Consider the following 23,512-nt stretch of genomic DNA (forward strand, 5'->3'; position numbering starts at 1 on the left):
TATTGTATACCTTTACTTTCCGTGTTCTTGTTAATTATTTGTGCAGACACAATAATTAAAAAGTAAATCTAATAAGTAATTTAAGATGTATATTGATAAAGTTCCCATTTCAAAATTAACTGGATGCAGGTGGAATAATGCAGCGAGGGAAATAAGCTTCGCTCTCTAGTCAAAGCAAGTTAGATATGCATACAGGTCGAACGACATGGCAATAGAAACGGCGCCCCGTATTACGGCGAAAAAACATTGTTTCTATTTCGATTTTCGTTGGGATGGATATAGATCAGATACGTCCGAGTATGTAGAGATAATTTAGTGTTGCCTAGGAATATTGCCTGTGTGCGTATCTCAGTTCCTATCCTTGAAACAAAGTAAAAAGTATTAAGTAAATAATAAATTAATTACTAAATAGTGTATCCTCCACCATGTGAAGAACCCGTTGTCTAAATAAACTCTTAAAAACTCTGGAGGGTCTATTGTGTTTCCATTCTTTATTCGGAAAAAAACTCAACGATGACAAAAGGATTATTGTCTACACGGTTGGATTGAAGATGAACATTTACATTATTTTAGTTTTTTTTATCAGAAGAAGGACATGTGTAAGCACTGCGTTTATGAAAACAACCATTTCCTAAAATTGTGTTTACATAAAAATATTATAAAATTAATATTATAAGAGGATTGTGAATGTTTGCTCTGATATGGACAGTGCGTGATGAAATCTAGTGGAAAACAGTCCGTTTTCATGCTTTATAAACTCGGTTTTGTGGGAATTCTTCTGTTGTATTGTAGGATGATTCATATTGGAGAGAGACGGGGTGCATATATATTGATGAGGGGAGAGTTGAGAGAGACATTTATAAGTATTACAGTTCTATTTTACAGAGGGAGCAGTCATTGCTTAGATGTTGAGGCACATTACTTAGGATAGCGATGGGGACACATTACTCAAGATGGGTTATATAAAGTTCATTAATAACGATGATTTCACATTACCTTCAATTTGGTAGAATGATGACACGAAGACGGAAGTTACAAAAAAATGAGATGTTCTTTTATTCGATTTGACCGGTCGAAATATTGATTACATCCAGGAATTCAAAGTCGTTTCTACATGTTTAATGTTCTAACCATTCGCTTCTAAAGGGACCCTCCTCTAACTGCCTTTGCTAACTGCTCTCTCTGCCCGACTGCTCGGACTGCATTTATTCTTCGATTGAACTAGCTCCTATATTGAGAATTCATTTCTGACTTGACGTCATACGTGTGTCTGTTAACGTGATTGACCCACGTGTCCTAAACATGTGTGGTTCCGCATATGTTTCCAAACCATTTCTACAGACAAAGTATTCTCACGCCTATTTTTCCTAAACCTATTTTTCAACATATTTAAATTGTATTGTTTATTTTTTTCTAGCTGACCTTATTTTAATTCAGTTTTCATAAAAAGAAGTGAACAATCAAAATTCCTTTTACAACAACATATCTAAAACATTTATGTAAAACTGAACAATGCTTAATTCCATTTCTGAACCTTGCTTACACAGTTCAAATTTAGCTCTATCCTAATCTGATTTTCACTTATCTTATGTTTTTCTTAGTTACAAGAAAAGGTGAGCCTTTCATGTGCAACTACCTGATACTGGGCACACTGAAAAAGAAATAATTTAAATGTAAAGGTCTACAAAAGAGCAAAATTCACATTTTAATCAAACTTCGCACAAAATAGTATTCGATATTTTGTCTGGTCGACTGTTGAAACACCTATTTGAAACGTAATTTTGACAGACTGTGGGACAATATATTAAAATTTAAAGTTGTCAGACCAAAGAAAATGTTATGTCAAATACATAACAAACCGACTGAAAAAAATATTATTTCGAATGTCAGCGTGACTTTGCGTGGGCAATGCTATTTCTCAGAAAATTACTCCAAACAAGCCATGAAGTAAGGTGATATAAAATGCCACCCAGGAGGAAAAAAGGTTAAATGCGTATTTTCTAAGACTCCTAAAGTGACCAATTCGCTAATGTAAAAGGAAACTTATTAAAATGAAATAGAATTTTACGATGCTAAATGGCTTTGCATAATATTGTGGATCTGTATAACATGGTGAGGATGTTCATCCGTATAAGTACAGACTATTTTAGCCTTTTTTTAAAATTTAACCACAGTTAGTTGAAGGGATCAAGGGGTTAATCCCTCATGGAGCTAACAATTTATTCTGTTATGATTTAAATTTATATCCGAGGGCTCTTTTAACAATAGATGCTGTTCCCTTTAGGACTGCTATTTGTATTTCTTTACACCTTGCTCTTCCAGGGATTTCTGAAGATAAGTTTTCATTAAGCCAGTTGCTCCTATCTAAACCGATATAATGTTCATTTCTTTCAGAGAACATGCCGTATTTAGATTATTTTTTAGGTTCTGATATTTTTATATCTTTTCCCGTTAAGCTTTATTAAGGTCAAAATCATTTGGCACTGTGACATCGATAATGAGTGCAGCTGTTTTCCAGTGTCTTTATATACATGATAAACAACACCTTCCGTGTGTTTAAATTCTTGTTTGTTTCCTTAGGTGTGAGGCTAGAGGTTTTACATATACAACAAACAACATGCATTTTTCGTCGTATCATCCTTTTTTTTTTCCTTACAACGCAGGACAATTTGTTGGTTTCATAATCTTTTATTTTTCATCCCTTTAATTATTCTGTGAGTGTTTCAATATCATCGTTATCTTTTCTATACGATCAACCCCCCAAAACTCGTATCGAGTTGATTGTGTCATTCCATCTCCGGTTCGGCCAACAGCTTATAATCGATGATTCAGCACTACTAATTTAAATTCCACGTCTAAAACTACAGTGTAACCAGGTTATAAGTGACCATATTATAAGAAGACGGATATAAGATATAGTTTATCTGTTCCCAAATTAGGCAACACCTGAACAGCGAAGGTGTCATTTCTTTAAATAATACTCTATAGAGCATTGTCATAGAAAGAAAACAGTGTTGAACACATAATAGAATCTTCTTTAACACTAATATTGACAGGAAAAAAGAATTAAGAGTGGTCAACTAGAGTCACATCCTAGCTTTGATAAGAAGGCATATGACAAATCATTTCAAGAATGGTTTCTACCAATACAATAGACCTGAGTTTTGAGCAGAATTTGAACGTTAACCTTGACATGCTAATGGATTTTCTTAATTGAAATTTTAGCATGTTGGACTGATAGACACTCTTACACAAACCGGTTGAAGTTTAATAAATAGTAATTGAAATATTAGAGTATCACACCATTAATAGTACATTCAGTGTTACAGATCTATACGTTATTCAAACCAAGAAAACTTTTTTGAGATTCAATAGTATTAGAGTCTCGAAAAGGATTTTATAAAACTGAAAGGTTAAAAAGTCCGACAGAAAATGCCATCTCAAGTTTTAGTTTGACAAACTTATTTTAGGTTGTGTGCGTTATTAAAATACAGAAAATGACGTAAGTCGACTATACCATTTTTATGTGTATACACTAATTACAAATCAGATGAAACATGGTTACCTTTGCGGTTTTTTGCATGGGTATTGATTTAGAGTATACGCTAAAGGATAAGGCTGATGGACTATATGTTTAGATTTCGATACTAGCTGAGGGTGTACAAGTTATATTTTTACTTTTGTAAATCACAACTATATATAAAGTACACATTAATAATTTAATAATCGAAACAATCTATACTCTATTATAATAAATAAGAAACTGCTTGAGCAAAAATTAACTATAATGCGTATTATTACGACCGGTAAACGCCTGCCACCTGTTAGTTTCTCTATATATCTAGTTTTATTTAATTGAGTAATGAGCTGGTCAGGTTTACCTCTTAATGTGGGTTTACAGGAAGGAGTTACATCAAGATCAGACAATAAAATAGAGTGCTATGTATCATCAGTAAGGGTAGAACGACGGAATATTCTTTTCATTCTTTTGATTCTCGAGTATCTATCTGACACAGTTAGCCAACAAAGACCAATATCACTTGATATAAATACATTTAAGATATGTGCGGCCATATATAAGAGAGTCATATGAGTAAAAATAATATTCTGCAGTCCCGTAATGATCGTCAACAACGTACAAGCGGAACAACGGAAGAGAGGCGATAGTCAACTACGCCCTAGGTGACACCGCATGATGGGAAAATAAAAAAAGGTTAAATTGAATCGGTAGCTGCTCATTTTTAGAAGTGATTCAAAGGAAACTAATTCTTACAAGGTGCCTTCAATAAGTTTCCAGACTCTTTGAACAAGATTTAAAATTGTCGTAGACACATGAATCTTCAGTATGTTATCGATGTATATCCTTTGAAATGACTGATCTATATTTATCATGTTAGGTTCAAATAAACAAATACAGCAGGAATTGGAATGCACCCCATTAAAGGCTGATTCTTATAGCCGGTGAATTTTTAAAATGCAATCTCGATCTGAGGATACTTTAGAGGAACTATATGCAATAAAATCCTGTTTTAAACTTGGAAAACGCTACAGACCTGTATGGAATGCTTCAGAGTGCGTTTAGATGATCTTGTATTAACGAAACATCAGTTGTTGTTTTTTCAGTAACAATAAATGTTCAAGGAAGGCAAGTTGTCTGTGAGTTAGGATGAAAAGATTGAGAGAAGTAAAGGAAGACAGAACACTAGGGTTGATTGACCAAATAAATAATTCTGTGGATAACGCTCGTCGTGTGTCTATAGAAACCATAACTGCACAGTTTGATGTCAGTGTGGGATCTGTAAACCCAATTATTCGTGAAAAATTTGAGATGCGGACGATTTACACGACGTTTGCTCTAGGGGTGTTCAGAGAAAAATGGCCATCAAGGCAATAACTTACTCTCCCTATAGTCCAGACATTGCTTCCTTTGACTATTCATTATTCCCTCAGCTCAAGGAAAACCATAGACGTTATCTTTATGAGACAATAAAGAAGATGAAAGGAGTGACGAGGGCATTGATAGACTCAAAGAAGTAGACATCCATCAAGTTTTTTAGAAGTTGTTGGAACGGTACAAAAAATGCACTGAAGTCGGAGGAAATTAATTCGAAGAATACTTGAGTTTAATGTGTGTACTGTCAATAAAAGTTCCGTACGAAAATGTCTGGAAGCTTATTGAAGACATCTCGTATGGTAACGTTTTCAATTTGTGAATTAACTTTCATTCTATATCTTACTAACGATGTTGCTGTCCCGTGATTAAATCTTTTCAGAGTGAAACAGTAATTTTATTGTAGCAACATACCGTAATTGTGTTTACCTTAAATAGTAGTCTTCTCTTTTTATTGAACACTATTAATTACTTTCGTGAGTCGAATGGCATTTATGGTTAGGTTGCTGTAACTGGATCATATATATATATATATATATATATATATATATATATATATATATATGATGGCTGCATCTTTCCAGATGATCGTCGTCACATTGATTTCTCCCAATCTCGTCGTCCCTGCCATCTGAGATGATTCTGCACTCCCATCACAGATTTTCACATCTTGAAGCAGATGTGACATACAAATTGAGCAATGTCTACTAAGTCGATTCATCTGGGGGTTGAAAGGTATTCATATGAACAATCACATGTCTTCTCAAACCAGCAGTAGACTTTGTTGCATATTAAACAGATCGTTTGGTTCGGACTAATAGGTGCAAATTGACCTGAACCGGAGTTTTGTGCGACTTAATAGGGTTGACGTCGCCAGCTTTTGAAAAAAGCACTCGTTCACTTATGTTGAATTCCCAGCTCTGTGTGTCATCAATTAAAAATTTGCGACGTTCTTGCTTCAGATTGCTATGGGCCTGATTTTTTCCTCTGGAACATCAAATCTTCCCTAAAAGCGTTCTCCATTTCGGCCTTTGCAGAGTAAGTTCTCTCCGTCGACATCGACACACACACACACACACATACACACACACACATATATATATATATATATATATATATATATGCGTGTGTGTGTGTGTGTGTGTGTGTGTGCATAGCAATTGAAATACTATTTAAATATTTAGCATAACAGACTACGGAAAATATTATTTGTTACGGTTCCATATGCTGGTTAAGCATACAGATACTATTGATATTTAAATGGATGTAAAGTATGACTCGTAAGTCCAAATAAAACGTAAGGGATTGTTGGTTCCCGATATATATATATATATATATATATATATATATATATATATATATATATATATATATATATATATATATATATTTCTGCACTTCGGTACAATAAAAAAATATCGCAGCCTAAATGGAATTCTAAAAACAAATAGTTCAAGATAATACGCTATTCTATCATGACAAGTGTTCAGCTGTGTCCTCCCTCGCCATACTTTCACAAGAAACACTCTTCCAGCCGTAAACACTATTAATACTCCCCCCCACTCTTCATCTCTGCCTGAACATAAACGCAGATTCCATGAAAAAAGCTTCTTTCTTATAACTGCATGATTTTGCAACTGTGTTCTGTTTCCCTGCTTTCCAGCTGACTACAATATGTTCGTCCAACGGAAACAAGTTTTTGATGAGCCGTTCCACTTAAGCTAAGAAATTTACCGACTTTCCATCATTATCGATTACTATATTGTCTAATTGAATACTGTACACTCTTTAATCCTTTTCCTCGAGTGGTCCTGATAAGTGGTGATGCCTATGTAGAAAAAATAAAACAATCGAAAAATATCAGCATCGGTATCCCCTGAAGCGACGTGATGAGATTTTGCTAGTAGCGGGCTTCGTTAGTAGCATTTGCGTTAAGAAAGGTAAAGGCAAGTGTAACATGTTTTTTTTTTTTTAATCTCATTTCGTTACAGTGCGCGTTGCATAAACGCCGGGATGAAACGTTGATAACAGGAGCCTGCGATTAGTTATTGGGAGACAATGAAGCATCTATTTGAGTGCAATTCATTTCCGACCTTGTTTATATGGCAGAGTTTTCGCAGTGTATGCAATAGTACATATATGACATATGTGACAACAATACTCCATTCCTGGATGAATATTGACTTTGTACTGACACAGAATACTGACAGATTAAAAAAGAATGCGTTCACCATTTTTGCAGCAGACTTGATAGCATTGTTAATCCATTTTCCGATTAATGTAATCAGTCAATACAAGGCCGTCTGTACATTTTTGTATCCCGTATTGTTTCCCATTTAAAACAATACTTGAATTATTTAAGTGCAGCAAAAAATAAAATAACACTTACACGAAACGAATTATTGATTTAGACTAGCAGGACCCTTTAAGAAGCTAACCGAGCATGAAACAGATATTGTACTTTGATCCCAGCCTAGGTGTACCAGAGCTCGTGTTTGGATTATAATCTTCCGCAACAGTGCCGCTCAGGCATAAAGTAAGACGTACATAAGTAATACGATCGATGTGAACTGATTTACCTCTGAATTGATTTATGTCTTATCAAGTTCATCAGTAGAAAAGAAACAATATTAATCAATAATATTCAACAGCATTTATTATTACATTGATAGTAATAATAATAATAATAATAATAATAATAATAATAATAATAATAATAATAATATAATTTTACTAAATAAAACCTAGAGAACTTGCTCAATCATTGACGTAGCCTGACCTTTCGATACTAGAGTGCGAAAAAAAAAATACCAAGATCTAAATTTGGAATTAGTTAGACTCTGGAAATGTGAAAAAAGTCAAGGTGATTCCCATTGTGATTTGAACGCTTGGGACTATAAAAAAAATCCACCACAAATGGCTTAATCAGATTGGCAAGCCAATTTCTTTTACAATCTTACAAAAGGCTTTCATAAGTGTACAAGGATTATTGTATTATGGAGTCCAACGGTATTGTCCACTATTGAACTATTTGATAAGAGTTTCTGTGTACTTAAAAGGCATTTACTTCATGTGTATATATATATATATATATGTATATATATGTGTATATATATATATGAGGCAGTTGCTTGTCTAGCTTTATTGATGAGCTGTGATACAGCGAAATAGTACAGATTGTGGATGAATATGACGCTCCCTATATCGGGTTAAGCATATTGGGAAGTGATATACAATCTGCCATTAGCATATTAAGCGGTGCTCTTTGTGTAAACAAATTGAGCTTTGCCATTTGCAAAATTTCAAAACATTGTTAATTCACTGCCCGCACAGTCGCAGCCGAACAATGCAAACAAAGCGAAACAGTACTGTCTGTGGATGACTATATATATATATATATATATATATATATATATATATATATATATATATATATATATAGAGAGAGAGAGAGAGAGAGAGAGAGAGAGAGAGGGGAGATTAGAAAGAGAGAGATTTCTTAGTGCTATGATTGCTGAGTCGTGTAATTATAAATCTGAGAAAGGTCTCATCTCTCCATCAAAGATTCAACCGGGTGATTTTATTTTTATTTATTTAAGTTTTGCTTCGTACAGTTATTGAGTAGAAGAACAAAACACTTTAGGAAAATCAATTTGTTCTTTTATCTAAAGATTATTTTATATTTATCTGCTTTTTTTATTTTATTATTATCAATTTTGTTTTATATCCTGTTTTATTTTATATCGTTTTTGCATCGGTTAACGATCTTTTTCATACGCCAGCTAATGTGTAAAAGCGGCTCTGGTCGTTGGTATGTGAGTCCGAAGCGTTTTTAATATATATTTTCACTTTTTTACAGATGTGTTTGTTTTAATTGTTAACTTGCGTTCAACCATCTCTATACTCAGTCATTATGGCAGATTTTATACCATTTTTTTTAAAATCTGGGCTGACCATATATCCAGTCTTGAAGGCTGCTCGAGAATAAGTGTTAATGTATGTAAGGTGGTAATGTAGTAATCGTTAATTGATTTCTTTGATAGAGCTCAGCAATAAATTGTTTACATTAGACTTGAACACTACTATGTTATAGTAAACCGTGAAGTAGACTAGTGGAGCAGTCTTCTACATGCTGGCAGATCTGGGGAAGAAGCTTTGTTCATAGAACCTACCATATACAGTTAGTAAGTGCGTTCAATTGTATATAGTTGTTGCAGGTAGTCGATTGTGTTTGTAATAGTTGAGCAAGGGGGCGGCTATAATGTTGAAATAAAACTACTCAGCGGTAGCTGAAAACACTATCAATAATTCCCCCCCCCATTCTTTATCTGTGCCTAAACCTAAACGTAGATTGCATGAACAAAGCTTCTTTCTAAGAACTGCACTCCTGTGGAATTGTCTTCCGTTTTCCTGCTTTCAAGCTGACTACAATATGGTTGTGTTCAAGTCTAACGTAAACAAGTTTTTGATGAGACCTTCCATATAAGTTAACAAACTTACCGAATAGATAACTATATTGTCCAATTTCTACTGTACACTCTTTAACCCTTATCTTCGAGTGGCCTCTTGGCCTTGATAATGTGGTGATGCCTGTGTAAAAAAAAAAAGAAATTACCGTTGTCGTTTGGTGACTTTTTTCGTGGAACTTGAATGAAACGTTATCATGACAAGACTAAAAGAAAGGCAGTACTTTAAATAAAAGCAAAACATTTCAAACAGTACGTATTATATTGGCAGATCTTTACATATAACATATCAATTGTTATGTCTTTGTCAGAAATATTATTCAATGAATAGGAGCAGAAAAATACAGGAGTCGAAAGTTACAGAGCTGTCGAAAGTAAATCCGATTTTAACACTATCTTCCATTGATTAGCGTTCACGGATTTGACGTCACGAAACCAGAATAGAGAAGGGTTAAAAGTATTACAAATATTTCTAGTTCACAAAGCGTTTTAGAGATCTTTGAGAATTTTATTTAATCTGTCTTTAATATTATCGTTGGGCACAATTCCTCTGTACATGAAGGGCTTGAATAGTAGGTGAATAACATGACAAATGAGGAGAGAAATTTTTAAAACAATAAAATTCTTGAAATGACTTTTGAAAAGAGAGAAGAAAAAGGAAACATAATAAAGGACAAAGAAATATACATGGGAAAGAGTGAAAAGAGACAGAGTGTTTATAACTGTATAGTTAAATCCTTTAAATTTGCACGGAATTTCCCCAACATATAAGCACATTATTTTGTTCAGAAAGGTTGGTTTATTCAGAGATAAGAGCATTCAAAACGTGATCGATAGTGTCATGGATATTCCGTGTAGAACCCAAATTCTTAGCCTGATCATCTCCGGCGGATCGATATCATATTACTGTATTATAACAGCAAATTGACCCACACAACGGCACTAGTAACCAGCAAAGGCGCAAGAACATCCGTAACTGCCGATTTCTGGTATTCGTGCAGAAATCTCGTTTAACAACTATTAAGCTAGGGCATAATAACAGTAGAAAAGAAAAGGTCAATGCTTATAAGACAATACCGATGCATAATATTCCAATCGCTCAAAAAAGACAAAACAGCAAAATCACATTATAAAGTCCAGCGTTTTCTAGTCATAGTAGATGCGGTGCAAACGTAATAATGCTAGGACAATTCAGCCAATAGGGGTTCGCTGAAAATACTGGAGGATTTAACATCAACAGCAATCATTTCTCTGTCGTCCCAGACTTTATGGAATTCAATAGTGTGTCAGAATCAGAACTGCAAATTAATGAAGTAAAAAATAAAATAAAATAACAGCTTTACTTCTGCATGTATTCAAATATCTATTTAAAATCAAAAGTTCTCCTGAATCCATATGCAATCGCTAAAGACTAATGCACAGGCCGTCAGTATGTATGAAGGAATGATCGTGCAGCATAAGTACGCCCAACAAAATCGCTTAAATAATATTCCAATGCACGTTCATCGCCGCATCTGCAAAAAATTATTTTGTCTGCCTTTCCATTTATACTACTACTTTTTATCCTTTTCATCTAAACATCGCAACCATGAGGACATAAGCATCATCCATGATAGCCTAACTTCATTTACTCGTTTTAAGGGCGATTGTAACGTGTTACTATCAGATCTTATGAGTAAACAGTATTTGATTGATATCCAGGAGGAATCAGCTTCAGGATTTATGGTTTAGTAGTCGACTCTTCTCCTGCTCTTGGCAAGCGAAAGCATGACAGATTCTGACTTACATATTAATGAATTGATGGTTAAAATCTTCTTGTCTGGAGTCGCACATTTTCTATGCGTTCTCATGCGTCAGCTGAACTGTGCTGCTCTTTATAAATAGGCGATTAAAAATATAATCGTGTAATCTTGCTAAACCAGAAGCTAAAATCTTACAAATTGGCGATTTTGCCGTTCTAGCAGATAGCACGATGAAGATTAAAGACACGAAGATCAAATACACGAAAAACAAAGAAAAGTCATTGAATACGATAGAAAGTCCATATAATACCAATATTCGTTGAAGCTCTAGAAACGGTGACGAAAAAAAAAAGGAAGGAAAAGAAAAACTAGAAATAAGATTATGAAGAATTGAAATGATACTGACTGAAATTATACAGTGTGCGCCAATGAGGAAAATGGAGCTTATTCGTCGTTAAGTATATTATAAAAAAAAAATGCAATTGAGCGATTCCAAATATGCCGGTATGCTATTTTTTGTGTTGTTTTTTTAAAGGGTAAATTCAATTATTGACGTACTTTTATTATGTATAAAACTAGCATTTCAGCCCGGCGTTGCACGAGTGTTTGGAGGTGCATGTAAGGCAAAAAATAGATAAATAAATAAATGAAATAAAATAAAAAAATAGGTCAATATTTTAAACTTTGACCCCAATTTGACCCCTTAACAATAAATGTTAGGGGAGGAAAGCAAGATATTTAGTTAGATCCATGTCCAAGAAAAATTTCAAGTGTTTAGACCCAAAATTAGCGGAGGGGTTTGGTAGAGGTCTCAAAGATAAAATCGTTGAACTTGAAATCTCAGGTCCTTGTATATCAAATTTCGAGTCAGTAGTCTTAAAATTGACAGAGTAATTGCAAAGAGAAATGTACAGAGACACACAGACATGTTGACTTTTATAGATATATAGATTATAAAACTCAAATTACCTTGTAAACATAACCCATAACAGCGTAAACAAATAAACACAACTCGCTACTCTTACAGAATTCGACCTGCGCACTGAAATATTGACGTTATTATTTAGAAATTATTATTTAACATGGGAAAAGTGGGGATGTTTTGCAACTATTCTGTATCACAACAATACTGTTGCAATTTTCTTACAAATAAATCAATTCTGACCGCTTGCGAACCATAAGAACAATATATATATATATATATATATATATATATATATATATATATATATATATATATATATATATATGGAGACAAAGAGAACGATAGAGAAAAAGAGAAACATATAATTAGATAGCAGAGGAGGTGAAAGAAAGAGGGAAAGGAAGGAGACAGATAAAATATAACGATAATGATGAAGGTTGAGACAAAGAAAGACAGGTACAGAAATATAAAACCGATAATATAAAGGGAAAAGAGAGCAAAGGAGGGATAGTGTACGTGCGTCTATGTCTGTCTCTTTGTTTATCATTGCCGTGTATGTAAGTGCGGATGGAATAAAACAAACGGCTGAAAAACTTATTGGAAAATAAACACACACTTATCTTCACTTGAGACAATAGTCGTCCTTGTTTATCGATGTAAGGAAATAGTTCTTCCTAATAACCGAAATCGCTGCATATAAAGTCTAACCTATCGTGTTAGTATCAGAGAAACATCGTTAATCTCCCAGGCAAGCAGTGCCAATATTAATTAAAATAAAAGCAACTATGGCACCGTCGCAGCAACTACAAAATAGTTGAAAAACACGTCGCTCACTTGAAAATGTAATTGTTGTCTTCGACACATTTTAAATATTCATAACTAGCATTTCAGCCCGGCGTTACCCGAGTGTTTGGAGGTGTATATTGAGCAAAAAAAAAAAACACACACACACACAGAAAAAAAGCGGTGATTTTTTTTTAAGTTTGACCTCTGTTGTGGCCCCTTAACATTTAATGTTTGGGGCTCAAATCACGTAATTAAGTAAGATCCATGTCCATGGAACCTATGCCTTAAATTTTAAGTGTTTATACCCAAAATTGTCGGAGGTGTTCGGAAGAGTTCTCAAAGGTCAAATCGTTGAACTTTGACCACTTAACAGTCAAATTTCTGGCCGAAAACGGATTACGAAGATTTTCCTTAATCTCAATATATATCTGTATATCAAATTCCGAGTCTGTAGACTTAAAATTTAGTTATTGCGTGGGGAAATGTACACAGACACATACACAGGCACACACAGACACGTTCACGTATATATATATATATATATATATATATATATATATATATATATATATATATGTGTGTGTGTGTGTGTGTGTGTGTGTGTGTGTATATAGATGCTTAATTTGTATACAAAGAAAAAGATATGCATATAAATATATTCATAATTTGATATATACTAGTAAGTCACTCGGCGTTGCCCGATCTTTTAATCCGCTTAACTCGGATACCTTAATGTAAGCAGATTTCGTATTTATTACTATAGAGCCAATTCTCTATTGATTAGTATGTTGTTCATAATATATTGTAGCGATTTCCAATGCAGACAACAAAAGTATAGAGTGTATAACATCAGACAGCTCGAAAACAAACAGATTAAACCCTCCAGGAGTATTTCCTCCTGAATAAATGAATATTTATTCATGTGTAAATGGATCCGCATTAAATAGAGTACGCTTTCTCCGTTCCAATTTTTCTATAAATTCCAACTAAAATCTAAATTGAATTTATTTCACATGTCGCAAATCTTACTATATGGGAAATTTCAAGCTTTGCACCCAAAATTGACAAAGTAGTTTGCTAGATGCGTTTCTTCAGATATTGAGGTCGATAGACAAGGCTACTTTATAATGTTTCCAGATGTATTTAGAGAGAATGAGTATTGATTATGTTACATACATCAGAGATATACCATGTTTTTATTGAGGGTAATTAATCTTTTGACTTTTAATGGAGTACCTTAAGAGAAGAACAGTATGGTACTATCGCTTCCTCGGGAGGGTTACTTGGTTGAGGAACGTCTTGGGAACGCAACCAACTCCCCAGGGAATAAACAATATCCAAAGATATCTAACGATAGCCACCTGCTGGAAACATCAACAAAACGGGTCGATATGTCGTGGGCTATAACTGTCTGGCACGGGCCGCTTCTTGTGTGTGTATTTCGTCGTTACAGGCAGTTTTCTGTCGCTGCATTAATGGGAGGAACTGCAGGCTGAAATCGAAGTCTTGTACAAAAATAGCGAACAAATGCATTTTTATAAAAAATATATTTATTTAACAGTTAACAAGTAGGAAGCATATTTAGTCGACCCATTGCATGCACACCAACCAACTATATCCTCTGCGTATGGGGTGGAAGCTTCAACTGTTTTTAAACAATATAATTGTTTAATTCTCACTTCTTCATTGAAAGAGTGAACGAGAGGGGGGAGTGAAATAGAGAAAGAGAGAGATGCGTTTAACGTAATGTTTTATTTTGTTAACTTCAGATAGCCGCGTGTAAGTCTGACCTTTATTGAATTATTCTGATACCGGTGAAGTTTCATGGCACCGGTTAAGTTTCATGACACCAGTGAAGTTTCATAACATCGGTGAAGTTTCATAACACCGGTGAAGTTTAATGACACCGGTGAAGTTTAATAACACTGGTGAATTTTCATAACACCGGTAAAGTTTCATAACACCCGTCATTCAAACCCAACCGACATACTCTAACCTTCTCAAACCCAGAAAACACCTGCATGAAAAGTTTTTAATTTCATCACAAAGCCATGCACAAGGTTAGAAGTTAGATATAGGGGTTATTAATGTAGAATCCCCCAGCTCCCTCAAAGGATCTACGCCATTGTGCCACAACAGTACGCCTCCGAAATATGTAACATGTACTTTTAAAAATCAGTATTTTATCAGCCATGGTCGATCATGTATTTCAACACCTTCCAAACCCATATCTCTCTCGCTCTTTCATATATTTGTAACCCCCTCCAGTCGCACCCGTGGAATCATCGTTCACGGGGCCAATGATGCAAACCAGATGGGCTAGGGCGTACACACGGGGAAGAAAATGCGTACTAACCCTAAATCCCTGTGGCTACACTCTGTACTGTCTAGTGGTAAACCCCTCAAAATGTAACCAGACGCTCACTGGTTATTGCAAACTACCGCCCTGATACACTGGACATGTGCACGACTCTAAGTCTGTGTGGCAACACTTTTATTTTCAGCTGGCCGTTAGTCGTCAAATGCTGCGGTTGAGTTCATCCTTCGTAGGTGCTCTGATGAATGGCTGATATGCTGCTTTTCTCAGATGACACTTGGCTCAGGTCCAGGTTAGATCTGGAATCAACTAGGTTACTTTCAAAGCAGCATGCAGTCAACAATGAATGATAACACTTGAAATCATTTTCTTATAAGCAAAAATAATTATCGTATTTTGGACAGATTTTCTGGAGAAAAAAGTATTAGTTACATTCGGAGCTTCTCTCGGATTGATGAAAAAAACTAAATGTTTCTGGATGCAAAATCTTTCAACTGGAATCACACGCTTTAATTAATTTTCTTTGTTTGAGGAGGAAAGTCTTTCTTTTCACCTTACTCTTTCGAGAGCCGTCAACCCCTTAGACTGACTGTCCAAAAAGGTGATGTGTCCTGCTACGAGTCCAGCAAGCGAAGTGCTCAATTTCTAAAAACACTATGTTTTTAAGCCCTAATGACTTCTACTTTCTCTCTCTCTCTCTCTCTCTCTCTGAGATCACTATTTCCTCCTCTGTCGTTTGAAGATTACCCTTTCTTCTCTCCTTCGAATCCACTATTCTATCTATATCTTAAACATGTGCCCCTTAAACTCAAGTTTCTCTTTTTTATCTCTTTAAATAATTTTCAAAAGAAACATGGCTTATCATTTATGCCCCCATCTTTCTTCTGTGTCCCTCCACCGCCCTCCGTTCCCCAATCTCTCTTAGTCCTTTTTCTCTCCTTTAAAACTAAATATATACTTTAGTGAATAATTAATGTATTTGTCTATTTATATATATGTTTTTATATATTTCAAAGGTCCCCTATGATGACCAACCTCCACTTATGGCCGATTGATGGTCTATTTCTTCTCTACGACAGCCTGAGTAGTCGACCATTCAGATATACAACACCTGGAAGACCAAATAGATAGCTCCCTCTCGAATTCTAGTTTTCTATAGACCTCTCACCAACAAGTCTAAATTGTTAGTAACTGTCTGGCACTATTAGTTAATAAGAATCTCTTTCTCTAGTCCCCTTGTTCCAGAAAAATCTAATTATCAAGTTGTACAAAAAAGAAAAAAAAACAGCATAATGACAATCCTTTCTGGTATATCAAACCACAGCCTGTTTATATGTTCCTATCATCGAAACAGAAATTGTTTTCCTGATCGACAGAATCTATGGACATCTTTTTTATTGATCGTGTCAGCCCAATCCCATTTAAGCATACCTAACCCCACTCATTCTACTCTATCTGAGCAAGCTTACTGATGTTGCCACTGACCTATATATATATATATATATATATATATATATATATATATATATATATATATATATATATATATACGCACGCGCGTGCGTGCGTGTGTGTGTAGCATAAATTAATATTTTCATACTAATCGATATAATTTTTCATGATTACGAAATCATGGCTGCAAGATATAAGGAAGCCAACTTTGACTTTATTAGCGAAGAAATTCTTCAATGCTCTCTTTAAACTCCAGGGAATTCTTACATTACTGAAGCTTAACGTTTAATACAAACGATCTTAAAGTGATCAAACAAGTCGCGATCTTGCACACTAGGCCACCTAACAAAATTTTGCAATTTCCCAAAGAGTGTTCAACACTAATTTTTTTTTATTTATTTAAATATTTAAAACAGTTTATATATATATATATATATATATATATATATATATATATATATTAAAACATCAGCAGTATATGTATATATATATATATATATATATATATATATATATATATATATATATATGTATATATATATACATATACTGCTGATTTTTTATTTACTTAAGTGGCCACAATAGTATTTATACATATATATATATATATATATATATATATATATATATATATATTCATATACACATATATATATTCATATACATATATATATATATATATATTCATATACATATATATATATATATATATATATATATATATATATACATGGCTGATCAAAAATTTAAGCTCACTTAAATATCTTTAAAAAAAACGTTTTATGGATAGATTTTAAACTCTACGATTCAAGGTTACCAATACTACAATCTAAAATGTTATGGAAACGAAAATCGACATTCCAAAGATTTATTTTTAAAATTTACATTTTTAAGCAATTAGGATTTACCACATGATCAAAATTATAAACCAGAGGCAAACATTATATTTAATTGTACAACAAGTATACGAAAAGTATATGAAAATTATACAAAAAAAAAACTGTTAATGAGTTCTACCTGCACCGCTTTGCGAGGGGCGTGCAATAAGTAATGCTCCTGACCCACTTTCAGTTATCTGATCTGACTGAGATTTTGCATATGCAATGATTTATATTTCTACGGGTTATGTGGCAAATTACAACTCGAATTGTGGTTGCTGTTTTACAGGTTTTGAACTGAGCCTGTTGAATGTCGAGCAGTGATCCGCTTTTTGTATTTGAACGGATGCATACCACAGGAGACTTTTGATGAAATGAAAGAAACTTATGGTGATAATACCCCATCATATGACCTTGTAAAATGCTGGCATCGTGAATTCAAACATGGCCGCAACTTTGTGGAAATAGCTCCCAGACCTGGTCGTTCCCCCTTTCTGCCATTGATGAGGCATCTGTCCGTCAAGTTGAGGCTGCCATTTTGGAAGATCGGCACATTAATATTCGTCAAATATCCCAAGATGTCAAGACTAGTGCAGAGTCTGTGGAAACTATCATTCATGATTATTTGCATATGTATAAGGTGTCTGGCAGATAGATTTCCAGGTTGCTCACGAGTCGAGTGCTCGTGGATGAATTTGGAGATGTGCCAAGAAGATGAGTCAATTTTTTTCAAAAGACTGATTGCACAGGATTAAACCTGGGTCCATCCCTATGATCCAGAAAACAAAGCCCAGTCAATGAAGCGGAAGCACTTGAATAAACCACCTCCAAAGAATGGCAAGTGTGCAGCCTTCCGCTGGCAAGGTCATCCTCACACTCTTCTGGAACTAGGACGGAGCAGTGATGACAGATTTCCTGACAAAGGTACCACAATTACAGGAGCCTATTGTGATTCACTTTGGAGTAAATTAAGGGAAGCAAATGTCCCCTCCTCCTGCATAACAAAGCCCCGGTCCACAACTCGCATGTCGCCAGATCAGAGGCACCCGCGTGTGGTTATAAAATCATTCCCCATCTACTTTATTGACCTTGCACCCTCTGACTTTCACCTCTTCCCAGACATGAAGTTGTTTTTGAAAGGAAAGCGTTTCCCATATGGTGTTGCCTTGATTTCTGAAGTCACGTCGTCGTTGGAGGATCACCCTGGGGTATTATAAAATAACGGGCTACAGAACTGCATCAAACGATGGGAGGAATGCATAAATCTTGGTGGTTCCTATGTAGAGAAAGACTAATAACTGTGCCAAGTTTCGTTGCTCTACTGCTATGGGAAGTGGGTCAGATGCATTACTTATTGGCGGCCGTCGCAGATGAATTAAAAAATATTTAGGCTATGCTAGAAATAAGGGTTTTTTATTAAGGTGCAAGTGGTCCTACTCCAGTTTCTCAAGATGGCTTCAAGAAGTTCATTTTTGTTAAATATTGTTTGCCATTTCGATAAACCTCTTTTGTTATCTATCCCCAAAGATTTTCAATTGGGTTCAAGTCCAGTGAGCTGCAGGATGCCCCAAGAGATGGTCTCCATTTTCTTGTAGAAACCTCGAGGTCCGTCTTGCAGTGTGGATTGCAGCATAATCCTGTTGGAATAACCATCAATCCCAACACAAACTATGACCCTCCATCATCAAAGATGCTTTTTATAGCATGCTAACATAACTAGCTGCTATCTGACGACCTTGCACCACCATGAGCTCTATCGTCCCTCTGTAAGAAAATGCACCCCATACCATTACGGACTTTCCACCACTATGATGTTTTGAAAACAATTCAATGTCATGTTTTTGTCATGCCAATATCGATGGAAGCCATCAGGGCCATCTAAATTTAATTTTTATTCATCAGAAAACAGGAGGTTCTTCCATTTCTCAACGTCACAGGTTTGGTATTCACGACCAAATCTTAAGCGGCCCACTTTGTGACGTGGAAGCAATCGAGGACTTCGTTTACGCTTTTTATTTACCATGACCTTTTGTTGTAAGTGTCGTCTGATGGTTATTGGACTGCAATTAGCATCTGTAACCGCCTTTATTTGACTAGAAGAAAGTCTTCTGCCATTCATAACCACCCGACTGATTCTCCTACTCAATGCAGGAGAAATCTGGGGGGGGGCTACCAAAGGATTGTGCTTTTCCATTATGCTCAGTGTTCTTTAGAAAGTTACAAATAACAGTTTGACTGTGATTTAACTCAGCTGCAATCATTTGCTGTGCCAAACCTTGCTTATGGAATCCTAGAATTCGAGAGCGCTCAACTTCGGTTAAGTTTCTTGCTTTAGGTATCGTAACACGTTTACACAGTGATTGGTAATCTCTAACTGAACAGAAACATTAGAATTACTATAAATCTTACAATTTATACAATTGGTCTTATACTTTGGATCATGTGTTAAAAACTTATACAAGAAAAATGCCTTTCCATAACCTTTTGAATTGTAGTAAAAAGAATAATTATTGGGAAATAAAGTAACAGCGAGATCTAATTTAGGAACTCAACGAATGGGATATATATTAAAAAAATTAAATAGCTCAGGGTTTTTTGTGAAAACTTCTCATGACTCTGGATACCAAAATTAGGTGATACATTAAAATTTAAAACGGCTTTTCCATATCTATAACAAGGGTAAATGTTTCTCATATGCGTTTCCCGTTAAGGGAATTATTCTTTTCTTTCTTTCCCTTCAAAAACTGCTCTATTATCAAAAGAGTGTTTATTCATAAAGTCTGAAGAAATGCTAGTTTTGAAAAATTTTCAAACGATATAATGTTTGAAATTGTTCGACTGGACATGGGAACAATTGTAACGTAAAAAGAAATACACGTTTTGTTGCCATCAACACCCTTTTTGAATGTTGATGTTGCTTTCACAGTATATATATATATATATATATATATATATATATATATATATATATATATATATATATATACTAGCATTTAATCCCGGCGTTGCCCGGGTGTTTGGAGGTGTATGCTGACCCCCCCCCAAAAAAAAAGAAAAAAAAGAAAGTGGCAGTAGGAAGGCAGACTCGAACCCCGACGGCACGGAAGAAAAGGACGGGGGGAAAAACCTTACGTCTTTGCTGTTACGACCACCGAAAACAGGAAGTGACGTAGGTTTTTATTAAGGCTAGACAATCGAAAGGAGAGGATGACTTTGAAATATAGGCGAAAATAGCGACCCCCCTGTAGGAAATTGGTCAGTTTAAGGTTAAGATATTGATGTTTTTAGTCGATTTTTCGAAATTTGTCGTCTGAAAGGTCAAACTTCAAAATGATACTAATCTTGTAAAAATCCGTCTCCTTTGTCCAATGTTTTAGACAGACATGCAAACATACATACATACATACATACACATATACATTTATATATTGCTAATTCAATGTTTCGAGCCAAACCGATGAAAAAACTTGCCCTATCTGTGAATACCCTTTATGTAAAATTTCAAATGTTTAGACCAGAAATTGTCTGAGTAATTTGGTAGAAACAACTGGGGTCATTTTTTTTTTGTAATTTGGCCCTTTTGTGACCCCTTAACATTTATTGTTTTAGGTTCAAGGCTTATTAAGTTAGGTCCATGCCCAAGGAAGCTATATGCTAAATTTAAAGTGTTTAGCATTAAAATTGTGGGAGGAGTTTGGTACAGTTCTCAAAGGTCAAATCGTTGAACTTTGACCCCTTGACAGGGAAATGTCTGGCTGCAAACCGTTCACAAAGATTTTCCCAAATCTCAGTACCATGTATATAAAATTTCGAGTCTATAGACTTTAGATTGAGAGAGTGATTATATAAGGAAATGTACACACCCACTGACAGACACACAGAGAGACAGATACACATACACTTTCACTTTTATAGATATACTAGCAATGCAGCCCGGCGTTGCCCGGGTGTTTGGATGTGTATGTTGATATATATATATATATATATATATATATATATATATATATATATGTATATATATATATATACACATATATAGATACATGCATGTATATATACACCCACACATAAATACATACATGCATGTATATATACACCCACACATAAATACATATATACATATATATATATATACACACACAGATATATACATATACATGTATACATATACATATATATACATATATACATATATATATATGTATATATATATATATATATATATATATATATATGTTTAATGAGTAAAAGTAAATTCTGTAGACTAAAGTATGTACGAATATATTTAAGTTAAGAATTTATTGTTGGAAACAAAGAAATATATGGAGAAAGATTATATTTATTTCTTTAATCCATGGATTTTCAATGAAGGCTTACATCATCAGATGGAATGAAATGTAAATAGTAAAATATTCAGCTATGAATAAAACAATATTTTGTTTTCAGCGCATACATTGACAATGCTATATAAAATTTATTTAGATGGTGCTTAAGAGTGATAGAAAAAGGATATCATACAACTTGGCCAGTCCAATATCAGAATGAGTTCAATGGTTTCCTGGATATTACTGTCACGTCGGACGAGTAGTGATCCAAGAGGAAGGAAAGCCAGGGGGTGACCGAGTAATCGATAGATTTATCCAGAATATTTGGTTGTCCCATACCGTTATTCTGAAGGGCATTCTTTAATGTAATATCCGACAGGAAAATTCACTTGAGCTCTAATCTTTGACTCATCTGATTTATATATATACCGTATATTTCTATTAAATTACATTATTGTTTCAGCTACCCGGTCGTTTTTTGATCCGTCTGTAGCTTTTCTGTAAAAGTCTGAGGAAGCTACAGACGGCCAAAAAGAAAAACGGCCGGGTAGCTGAAACACTAATGCAGCTTAACAGAAAGATACGGTAATAAATAATAAAAAAATAAAACATATATATATATATATATATATATATATATATATATAAAGAGAAAGAGAGAGAGAGAGAGAGAGAGAGAGAGAGAGAGAGAGAGAGAGAGAGAGAGAAAGAAATCTGTTTGATTGCCCTCATGGAAAAATTTCACATGTGTTTCCACGCCGGGATTTGAAACCAGAATGCCAAGAGAGATAGAGAGAGAATAAAAAAGTAAATAAATGGATGGAGTAATTCCGAGGAAATTAACAAGTGAAAGTATGAGTTAGTTTGTTCATACATAGTTAATTATCGATCGTTACGACTGTTTATATGCGTTTCCTCCTGAGACGATTGTTATCAATATATGTGTTCATGACTATCGATCGACCTATCGATCTATCTATCTGTATTGTCCGCATAAATCATCAAATCTTTGCATTGACAGCCGAACGATATTTCATCGTATTTTTCTTTTGTAAATTCTCGTGTTTACGTCTTGAAATATAAATGAATACATTAGTCGACGAATACGAAGATTTATGAGACGGGCCTGGTTGATCAGATCAGACAGAAAATCTTATTGGCTCTCCTGATTAATTGCGCAGTTATGCCCGATTTAATTTCAATTTATTTCAATATACACACGAACAAACACGCATGCTCCACACACACGCACACATATATATAAACATATATATATGTTTATATATAAATATAATATATATATATATATATATATACATACATATAAATACTTCATTTAATCACATAAATAAGTATACGAATATAAAATTTGTTGCGTACATTTTCAGTAATTATTTCAACAGTGCTCAATACATAGGTAGAGCTTTGTAGTAATTTATGAACATATATATGGCGATTAAGCTACATAGCATATTCCGCGTTTCATGCTCTTGAGAATTCGTCAGGCGTATAACGAGAATTTAATGCGGAATAAGCTGTGTAGATTAATTACCATATCAATCTTCAAACTATCATATATATATATATATATATATACATGTATATATATATATATATATATTAATAGCGTTCGTGTATGTGTTTGTCTGTGTGTACAACTCTCTATGATCAAAGAAATATTAAGTGCCTATAGTGTGTGTACACCTCTCCTGGTCATGAAATATTAATGC

This window comes from Euprymna scolopes, chromosome 31 (assembly GCF_053919585.1).
Source record: "Euprymna scolopes isolate OS-2025 chromosome 31, ASM5391958v1, whole genome shotgun sequence".
Taxonomy (NCBI): domain Eukaryota; kingdom Metazoa; phylum Mollusca; class Cephalopoda; order Sepiida; family Sepiolidae; genus Euprymna; species Euprymna scolopes.